Here is an 8,954-nt window from a genome sequence, read left to right as displayed (position 1 = left end):
AAATATAATTATTTTAAATTTAAAGGTATCATGACCCGGTAATATGCACATGATCCTTTTCTTGTTTAGGCATATCAATCCAAGGTTCGGGCATGAACCCATGGGCTAATATTGAAAGTGCGTCTACACTTTTTCTAGTGTATTTAGAGTTATTTTCCTAAACTAATTTGAGATCGTTGTGAGGTCATGATTTATGGAAATAGTTGTAGAGGAAGTGTAAAATTTGACTACTTGGAATTAAGAAAATTATTAAAAAATATCATAACTTAATAAAGTGCTAATCTTTAATGCTAATGTTATAAGGATTTCAAATATAAAAAAAAAAACCCACAGTTTCTAATTAAGCCAAACGGTTCCCTCAACTTTGCATGGCCCAAAATATTATCTCATAAGTCTATATTTGAAACAACATTAAAAAATATATGCACAACAGTGGAGAATAATGAATTAAAATTAGTGATAACACACAAAGCAACAAATTATCATTCAATGAGCGTAGAAAGAGAAGTCGAGAACAACAAACATTTAACTAAAGGAAACCAAAGCTGGAATATATAAAAAATCACGTCATTTTTTTTTCGGAAAAGGGTCAAAAATATTCCTTTACTATATGAAAAGGATTACATATACCCTCCGTTATACTATTGGTCTACTACAGCCCCTGACGTTATAAAATTGGTACAAAAATACCCTTAGTCCATTAAATCGTCCACCATGTCCAACATCATCACACATGGCCTGACTTTTTGATGATATAGATGCCACATGGCAATGCCACTTCACCACCCAAACTCCATTTTACCTCCTCCTACCACTTCTTCCTCTCCATAGTTGCATAAACCCTTAAGGATCTATAACAAAAAAAATTCCAGAAAATAAATTAGCTAAACATGAATAACCCAAAAATGGAGGGATTAATTCCATTCTTGTACAAAGCAATAATAGATTACAAAAATACTAAACAAGGCGGAATGACTAATGAATCGCCGTTGGGTTCTTACATGAGACTTCCTGGCGATTCGTGTCGGTTCGAGATGTCGGATATACATCTATTCGGGTCTCCTGATAACGGATTTTCAATGAAGTCTTCAGCTTCTTCAACTAGTACTGCCACTAAGAGAATGGTCTCCGGCGGATCACCGGCGGCGAGATGCCACTGGATTTCTACTCGTGCTGTTAACAGATAAAGAGACATATTTGGGAAAAAGGTAAAAAATCTTTGGTTAATTTCTTTATCTATGGTTGGGGTAAAAAAATATAAACTTTGCTAAAGGAAAATCTATAGCAAAGTAATCATGAAGTCAAATATTGTGGGTATTTATTGATAGTAACAAGAGGGTTAATTTCTTTTTTAATGTTTTTTTTGTTAATTTCATAGTTTTAAGATTGGTGGAAGTAAGTATAAGAATAACCCAAAAGGGATCTTACACTTATTGTCATATTCTTATGTGAAAATTCAAAATGTATATATTATATGGGTAATGTATTAGTGTTTGTTTCATAATTAAGTTGTCTGATTGTTTCTAGATATGTGTTTTTTATGTGAAATTTAATTAGTGTTTGTGTGATAAGTTTTTCATAATTACTGGCTAGAAAAGCCAGCTTAATTTTGTTTTTCTCTCTAATTGGTATGAATTTTTCAATAATTTATGTTCTTGATTCCAGAAGTCGTTTCTCCCCTTGTAAAAATACTACAAACGGTAAGTAAAAGGTTGTCATCTTTAAAAAAATTGAAAAGAAAGTAAAGAAAATTTAGTATTCATGTTTAGCTAATTTATTTTCTGAATTTATTTTGTTATAGATCCTTAAGGGTTTATGCAATTATAGAGAGGAAGAAGTGGTAGGAGGAGGTAAAATGGGGTTGGGGGTGGTGAAGTGGCATTGCCACGTGACATCTACATCATCAAAAAGTCAGGCCATGTGTGATAATGCTGGACATGGTGGACGATTTTACGGACTAAGGGTATTTTTGCACCAATTTTATAACGTCAGGGGCTATAATAGACCAATAGTATAAGGAAGAGTATATGTGATCTTTTTCACATAGTAAAGAAATATTTTTGACCCTTTTCCGTTTTTTCTTATATCTATAACACATATGCCAATTTAACACCAAAGCTAATAGTATAATCTTGATTGCACAAATTCATATTAACAAATAACGACTAGAGCATGATGATAAGTACTGAATAATATATCATTGACCTTCTCATGTTAATGCCTAGATAACAAAATAGAGGTAACTAAAATAAAATTTCAACTCGATACACTATGATTAAACATGAAACAGTGTTCAAGCATTTTCATTCAAGCATTAGATAAGAAAAAAATAAAGAGATAGAGTATGAAAGAATGGAACCTTTATTGCTGATAATATTCCCAACAGGTACGGTTTTAAAAAAAAAAAAGATCTAAAATATTAATCTTCAAGCAAGGTACGAATAAGAACTCGAACCGAAATTAGCAACCTCGAACAGATTCAACTCTTTTTCGGATTCCCTTCTTTTACTTTGCTTTCAATCTCGTTTTTCTTTCTCCTCAATTGTTATTTTTTGTCCCCTCAAAATCTTGGCCCCCTTTTATGTAATGTGTGTGTATTATATATAGATGTATGGGTGAGGGAAGTTAATGTGTCGGTGTGTGTACGTAAAAGAGTGGGAGACATGGGGTTGGGACGTGAGTGTTTGCATTGGTGTAGAGTGACGTGAGGGGCGGGGGAAGTTGGGATTGTTAGATCAAATAGGAGTTAGCTTTTTGTTTGTTTATTTTGTTATTTTTTTATATTAATTTTCGTTAGTTTTTTATTTTTAAAAAACCTTTTTCTAACCCATCTTTTATATATATATATTAACCAACTTACTTTTAGACTTAAAGAAAATCATATAAATAAGAAAATGCAATATTTACACTATAGTTTAAATTATACACAGAAAATATAATAGTTTACTTATTAAAATACATATATATTTGTGATTTTTTTTTGTAATTAGAAAAATAAAATCTATACTTTAAGAATGTGAGTATTATTTTTTTAAAATTAAATCGAATAAAATCTATTAAGAGTAAGATAAAACTTTAAAACATCAAAATTAGACCTAAAAAAATATTTACACTAAAATAATATATAATTTGGGTGTGGTCAAAAATTAGTTGTTCACAACACATGCAGAAGGTAGCAGATTTCAAGGATGGTAATCATGGGCCGCCTTACGGGTTCCTTCTTACTAAGGTGTTTGAGTTCTTCAAAGTTCCTTCAGGACAAGCTAAAGTGGGAACCTGTAAGCAAACCTTATCCAAGACTATCCTCGAGGAATGCGAATGCATTGAAAAGGTTGGGGGTTGGCAACACTTCTACTATCTCCTAGTTGATCAACGCTCAAAACGGTACCACTACTGAGATAAGGAAGCTGAAGGCAAGGAACGCATTCTTGAGGGTCAGCTAGGTCAGCTTCAGGAGGCACCTGGTTCTAGTAGCTCTCAAAGCACAGAGGTTGCCCGTCTGACCAAGGAAAATGCCGACCTCAGGAAACAGGTTGAGGACCTGAAGGAAAGGATGCTCAACGAGCAGGTGTCAGTTAATGCTAGAATGGACATCCTTCTTCGTACTCTTGCCTCTTCATCTGGGCCTTCCCCTTCTAGTGCTCCCTAAACAGTATCCTTCCCAAGTATCGAGTCCTTAGTGTCTGTCTTTTGTTTTTATTTTGATGATGTTTATGACTGGTACTTTCGTTTTTGCTGTTTTTATTTAGTGGATGTGTTTGGAAACAATGGAATTGCTCCCTATTTAGTGATCCAAAATTAATGAAAGTCTCATCCTTTTGTTGTTTATGCCTTATTCTTTTGCTCTATTTTAGTCATTATTGTATGCACACATGTGGCATGATTTAACTAAAGCTAGACTTCTTTTTGTTTAAGGCCTGCTATTGATCTTTTTATGATACCAAAAGGGGAGAAAATAATTAAGGGGGAACAGGATGGGTAACAGATTCAGAAGGAATACAGGAAATGCGATTGTCATTCTGGTTCTTAGGGGGAACTTGAATTATAAGTTTGTCATCGTCAAAAAGGGGGAAATCGATAGGTTATATGTGTATCCCTGTTATGTTTTGATGATCTAACAAACTTACTGTTAAGAACCAGATAAGGAACCTGATACATATCGTCAAAAACTTAATGATGAACAAGTCTCCAGTTGGGGACATAGTTCAACTCTTCAGAGTCGAAGAAACAGCAGAGGGAACAGATAGCTACCAGTTTCGGAGGAGACTGTACAAGTCAACTGCCCCAGCTGTAAAGTTGCTGCCTGCACACGCTACAGTGCAGCAATCAACTTTATAAGGAATGCCCTTTACCTAACTTGCTTGCATCATTCAAAGTGATGTCACAAATGAATTATTAACATCAAGCAAGGTAAAAACAAATTGCACATTTAAGAATTGATCAAGCATTTCTCACAGTCATCTATCGATCTTGCAAGTGACTCTCAAGGGCATCAAGAATAAAGAAGAACATAGCAACGGACCAGTTCCTTGTAACGAGTTATTACATGCCCTTAGTTGTGTTGTACCTTTGTTAAAGCACTTTACTTGTAATTCCTACTTAGCTTAGTCAGAAGCATAGTGTAGGAAATCTTTGTAAATCATAAACCCTTGTGTTTGTGTCTTGGCTAGAGTTAGTCGAATTGTAAAGTCTTTGTATAGATTTATTACAAAATGGCTTGTAATAGTGTTGTTACAAGTTAGTGAGGATTTAAAAGGTTAATTCCTAGGTTATAATAGTTTGTAATCTAAAGTTTGCTCAGTAGTGAAGTTGAAATCTACAAGGGTAGGTCATGGTTTTTGATCCCGTGAGCTGGGAGTTTTCCACGTAAAACTCCATTGTGTCATTTACTTATTGCAGTGTGCGTGTGTTCTGTGGGAACTAATAGAGAACCTGGTTTTCTATATAGTTTGGTGGACCCTTAATTTTTATCAAGAATAAGTGATTTGGTTCGCCTTAAGACGTTCACTGTAGCCAACAATCCAGGGCTTTGTGGGGAGCCCTTGAATAAATGTGAGGATATTTCAGCGGGTTCAGAGGATAAGTGGAAAGATGATATTTGTTCCTTCATCCAAGGGTTTGTGAATGGTTGGCTACTTTTTTTTACATTGGTTGTAGTCTTTCTCTTATTTCAATTTCCTAGAAAGACTATCTGTTAAAAATCTGTGTTGCTGTAAGTAAATAAAACAGTAATCTTTCTGAAAAATAAAACAAAAAGTTAGTAGAAACAATTCTGAAAAATATTCGAACTTCAAAATAATTTTTGAAACGTTGAAGGAACAAATCGAGCCCACTGAATACACAGTGTGTCCTTAAGGAAATTATTCCCCTCAAGTACCCGAGGTTATGGAATATATCCTCCGAGGATAGAACAATTTAACTCACCGGAGTGTTGGTACCAAAAACGCTGATGATCAGCGAACCACTCGATGGCAGCAAAACACACTGAATTTTAGTGCAAAAGAAGAAGAAGATAATCAGAAAATTTCGTAAGTAGATTTGAAGGTCTATTTATAGCCAACTTGGTGATGTTTCTGAAGAGGTTTGTAACCTTTCAGAATAGTCATGACTGTTGGAACAGGTGTGACCCTCTGAAGAGGTTTGCAACCTTTCAGAATAGTCATGGCTGTTGGAACAGGTGTGACCCTCTGAAGAGGTTTGCAACCTTTCAGAACAGTCATGGCTGTTGGAACAGGTGTGACCCTCTGAAGAGGTTTGCAACTTTTCAGAATAGTCATGGCTGTTGGAACAGGTGTGACATTGTTTCAGAACAGCCATGGCTGTTGGAAATTTTTGCGTGAAATTTAAAACGAATTTAAATTAATCCGGGAAAGAAAAACGGGCTAGACCGGACCGGGTCGCGAGTCATCCATCCATTTCTTTTCCCACCATTTTTCATTCACACCTCTTTTGTTATTATTTATTAAATAACAAACCCAAGAATTGATTGCCTCTGGATAAGTAGGTTTCCCTTTGAACTTTCCGTAGTGAACTTATATCGGATATACTCGGTCAATCAGTAGATTTGATATCTTTGAGCCGTCGAGCTTTGTTGTATACCTAGACAATATAAGTCACACAATCAATCCTTAACCATCTGTGGTTCTCACGGTTGTGTTCGTTTCAGCCATGAACACCGCCTGGTTTCATGAGTGCTTAGAGAATGGGCCTTTACTTTCATTCTCCTTGAAGCGGCTTACACTTCACACTCACATAGGTGATTCCTAAACGTGTAATCCTAAAGACACACTGTCTGTTCATATCCTGCCAGACTTAGCAAATCATTAAAAAGCTTTAAGCTTTATTGACTCATCAAAAAAGCCTTAATGTTTTACCTCATTTTTTGAACATTGTCTTCATCACGAGAATGGGTTGAGTTAGTTGACAATATTGAACCGTCATTCATAACTTTGTTTGGTCTCTTTGAACCTAGCTCTTGGGATCTCCAGTCTGCTAGGTAGAGTTACCGCCATGATGACTTGTCCTAGGCCTTTAACCCATTCCCTTTGATGATCTTTCAACCGCCTCTCTAGATAGGCCTTTTGTAAGTGGATCCGACATGTTATCTCTTGACTTTACGTAGTCAATTGTGATAACACCACTAGAGAGTAGTTGTCTAACGGTATTGTGTCTTCGTCGAATATGACGAGATTTCCCGTTATACATAACGCTCCCTGCCCTACCTATTGCCGCTTGACTATCACAATGTATACATATAGGTGCCAAAGGTTTGGGCCAAAATGGAATATCTTCCAAGAAATTCCGGAGCCATTCAGCTTCTTCACCGGCCTTGTCTAAGGCTATAAACTCAGCCTCCACTGTAGAGCGGTCAATGCACATTTGTTTGGACGATTTCCAAGACATCGCTCATCCACCGACTGTTTAGAATCGGTTGAACCGGTGATCTAATTTGCATCACTATACCCCTCTATTATCGTGGGATACTTATTGTAGTGCAAAGCATAATTTGGAGTATATTTCAAATACTTCAAAACTCGTTTCATTGTCATGAACGTTCAATGCAAACTTTTTTATGTTGTAGACTAATACGTCTCGATTTTCGATTGCATATCAGATTATTGACTACACTTAATGTAGTAATTATAACAACAGCTGGAATGATTGGCATCAGTTGTGGCCACAACCTTTTAATATATAACACATTTCGTAATCATTCCGCCATTTTTAAGCATTTGTATTCTATTCATTCATATGTCTATATGATATGAAAATTATAGCACCTCCATTCATGAAACAAATCCAACTTGCAATGGATTTTGGTCATGTTCATCGGTTAGTTCACCTCATTATAGACTAACGTATTAATATATTCGTTCATGAACGGTCATGTCTATACAGACGTATCTTTCTATGAAAAAGTCACAACCTTCAAAGTGACATCATTTCATAAAAGAACTAAACAATATAAATTTTCATTAAAGAAAATGACCTTTCGAGAAAGGCATGTGACCAACTTCCGAATTAGTAGTTCATCAACTAGTCTTTATTAAGACTAAACAACTGATGATTTTACCAACTACTATATCAATGGAGTTCAAAAATTATATAATTTAGACATTACGTCTAACATTGGCTTTTGTCATGCATAAGCTAAAAGCCCCCACATTTTAAATATTTCATCAACATATCATATATCAAATAATGACTATATGATTTGAAGTATTCTTAACGTAAACACATTTGTTTACACTCATTAATTTTTGAAACCATTTGACAATATTATTTGGTCAAATCTCGCATGTCATTGTTTACTAAACAATTGTATCCAAACGTTACGACTTTCCCGGTTTCTCGGCCGGAGGAACAGCAGTGTAGCTTGACGAGGCTATCGTCGTTTGCACCAACAGTCGCAGAAGGAATTCCATTCTCATTTGCCATTCTTACAATGAACAACAGAAGAGATCAATTAATGGCAAAACCAAAACAGTAAATAATACTGTAATTAATAAATAGTACGTAATAAAAACAATTGAAGTTTTTATATACTGTTTTACAGAAAAAACGATGAAGTTTTTATGTTCTTCAAATCGTTTTCTGAATTTCAATAATCTAATGAAGTTTTTATATCTTCAAATCAGAATAGTAAAATTCAGACAGAATACAGAATATAATAAATGTAATTTCCTTACGATTGTTAAAAATCTGTATTGCTGTAAGTAAATAAAACAGTAATCTTTCTGAAAAATAAAACAGAAAGTTAGTAGAAACAATTCTGAAAAATAATATTCGAACTTCAAAATAATTTTTGAAATGTTGAAGGAACAAATCGAGCCCACTGAATACACAGTGTGTCCTTAAGGAAATTATTCCCCTCAAGTACCCGAGGTTATGGAATATATCCTCCCAGGATAGAACGATTTAACTCACCGGAGTGTTGGTACCAAAAACGCCGATGATCAGCGAATCACTCGATGGCAGCAAAACACACCGGAATTTTAGTGCAGAAGAAGAAGAAGATAATCAGAAAATTTCGTAAGTAAATATTCTGGGATTTGAAGGTCTATTTATAGCCAACTTGGTGATGTTTCTGAAGAGGTTTGCAACCTTTCAGAATAGTCATGACTGTTGGAACAGGTGTGACCCTCTGAAGAGGTTTGCAACCTTTCAGAATAGTCATGGCTGTTGGAACAGGTGCGACCCTCTGAAGAGGTTTGCAACCTTTCAGAATAGTCATGGCTGTTGGAACAGGTGTGACCCTCTGAAGAGGTTTGCAATTTTTCAGAATAGTCATGGCTGTTGGAACAGGTGTGACATTATTTCAGAACAACCATGGTTGTTGGAAATTTTTGCAGGAAACTTAAAACGAATTTAAATTAATCCGGAAAAGAAAAACGGGCTAGACCGGACCGGGTCGCGGGTCATCCCTTCATTTCTTTTTCCACCATTTTTCATTC

General features: G+C 35.3%; 1 long non-coding RNA gene across 1 annotated transcript; it reads right to left on the bottom strand.

Moving 5' to 3' along the window:
• LOC109236258 lies at positions 531-2,598 on the bottom strand. Its single transcript, XR_002069476.1, has 3 exons — positions 2,360-2,598; positions 1,002-1,173; positions 531-851 (listed from the first exon to the last, which is right to left on the bottom strand). It is a non-coding gene; the product is annotated as an uncharacterized LOC109236258 (long non-coding RNA).

This window comes from Nicotiana attenuata, chromosome 12, assembly GCF_001879085.1.
Source record: "Nicotiana attenuata strain UT chromosome 12, NIATTr2, whole genome shotgun sequence".
Lineage (NCBI taxonomy): Eukaryota > Viridiplantae > Streptophyta > Magnoliopsida > Solanales > Solanaceae > Nicotiana > Nicotiana attenuata.
The sequence above is the reverse complement of the archived record's forward strand: the minus strand, read 5'-3'. Positions and strand labels throughout refer to the sequence as shown.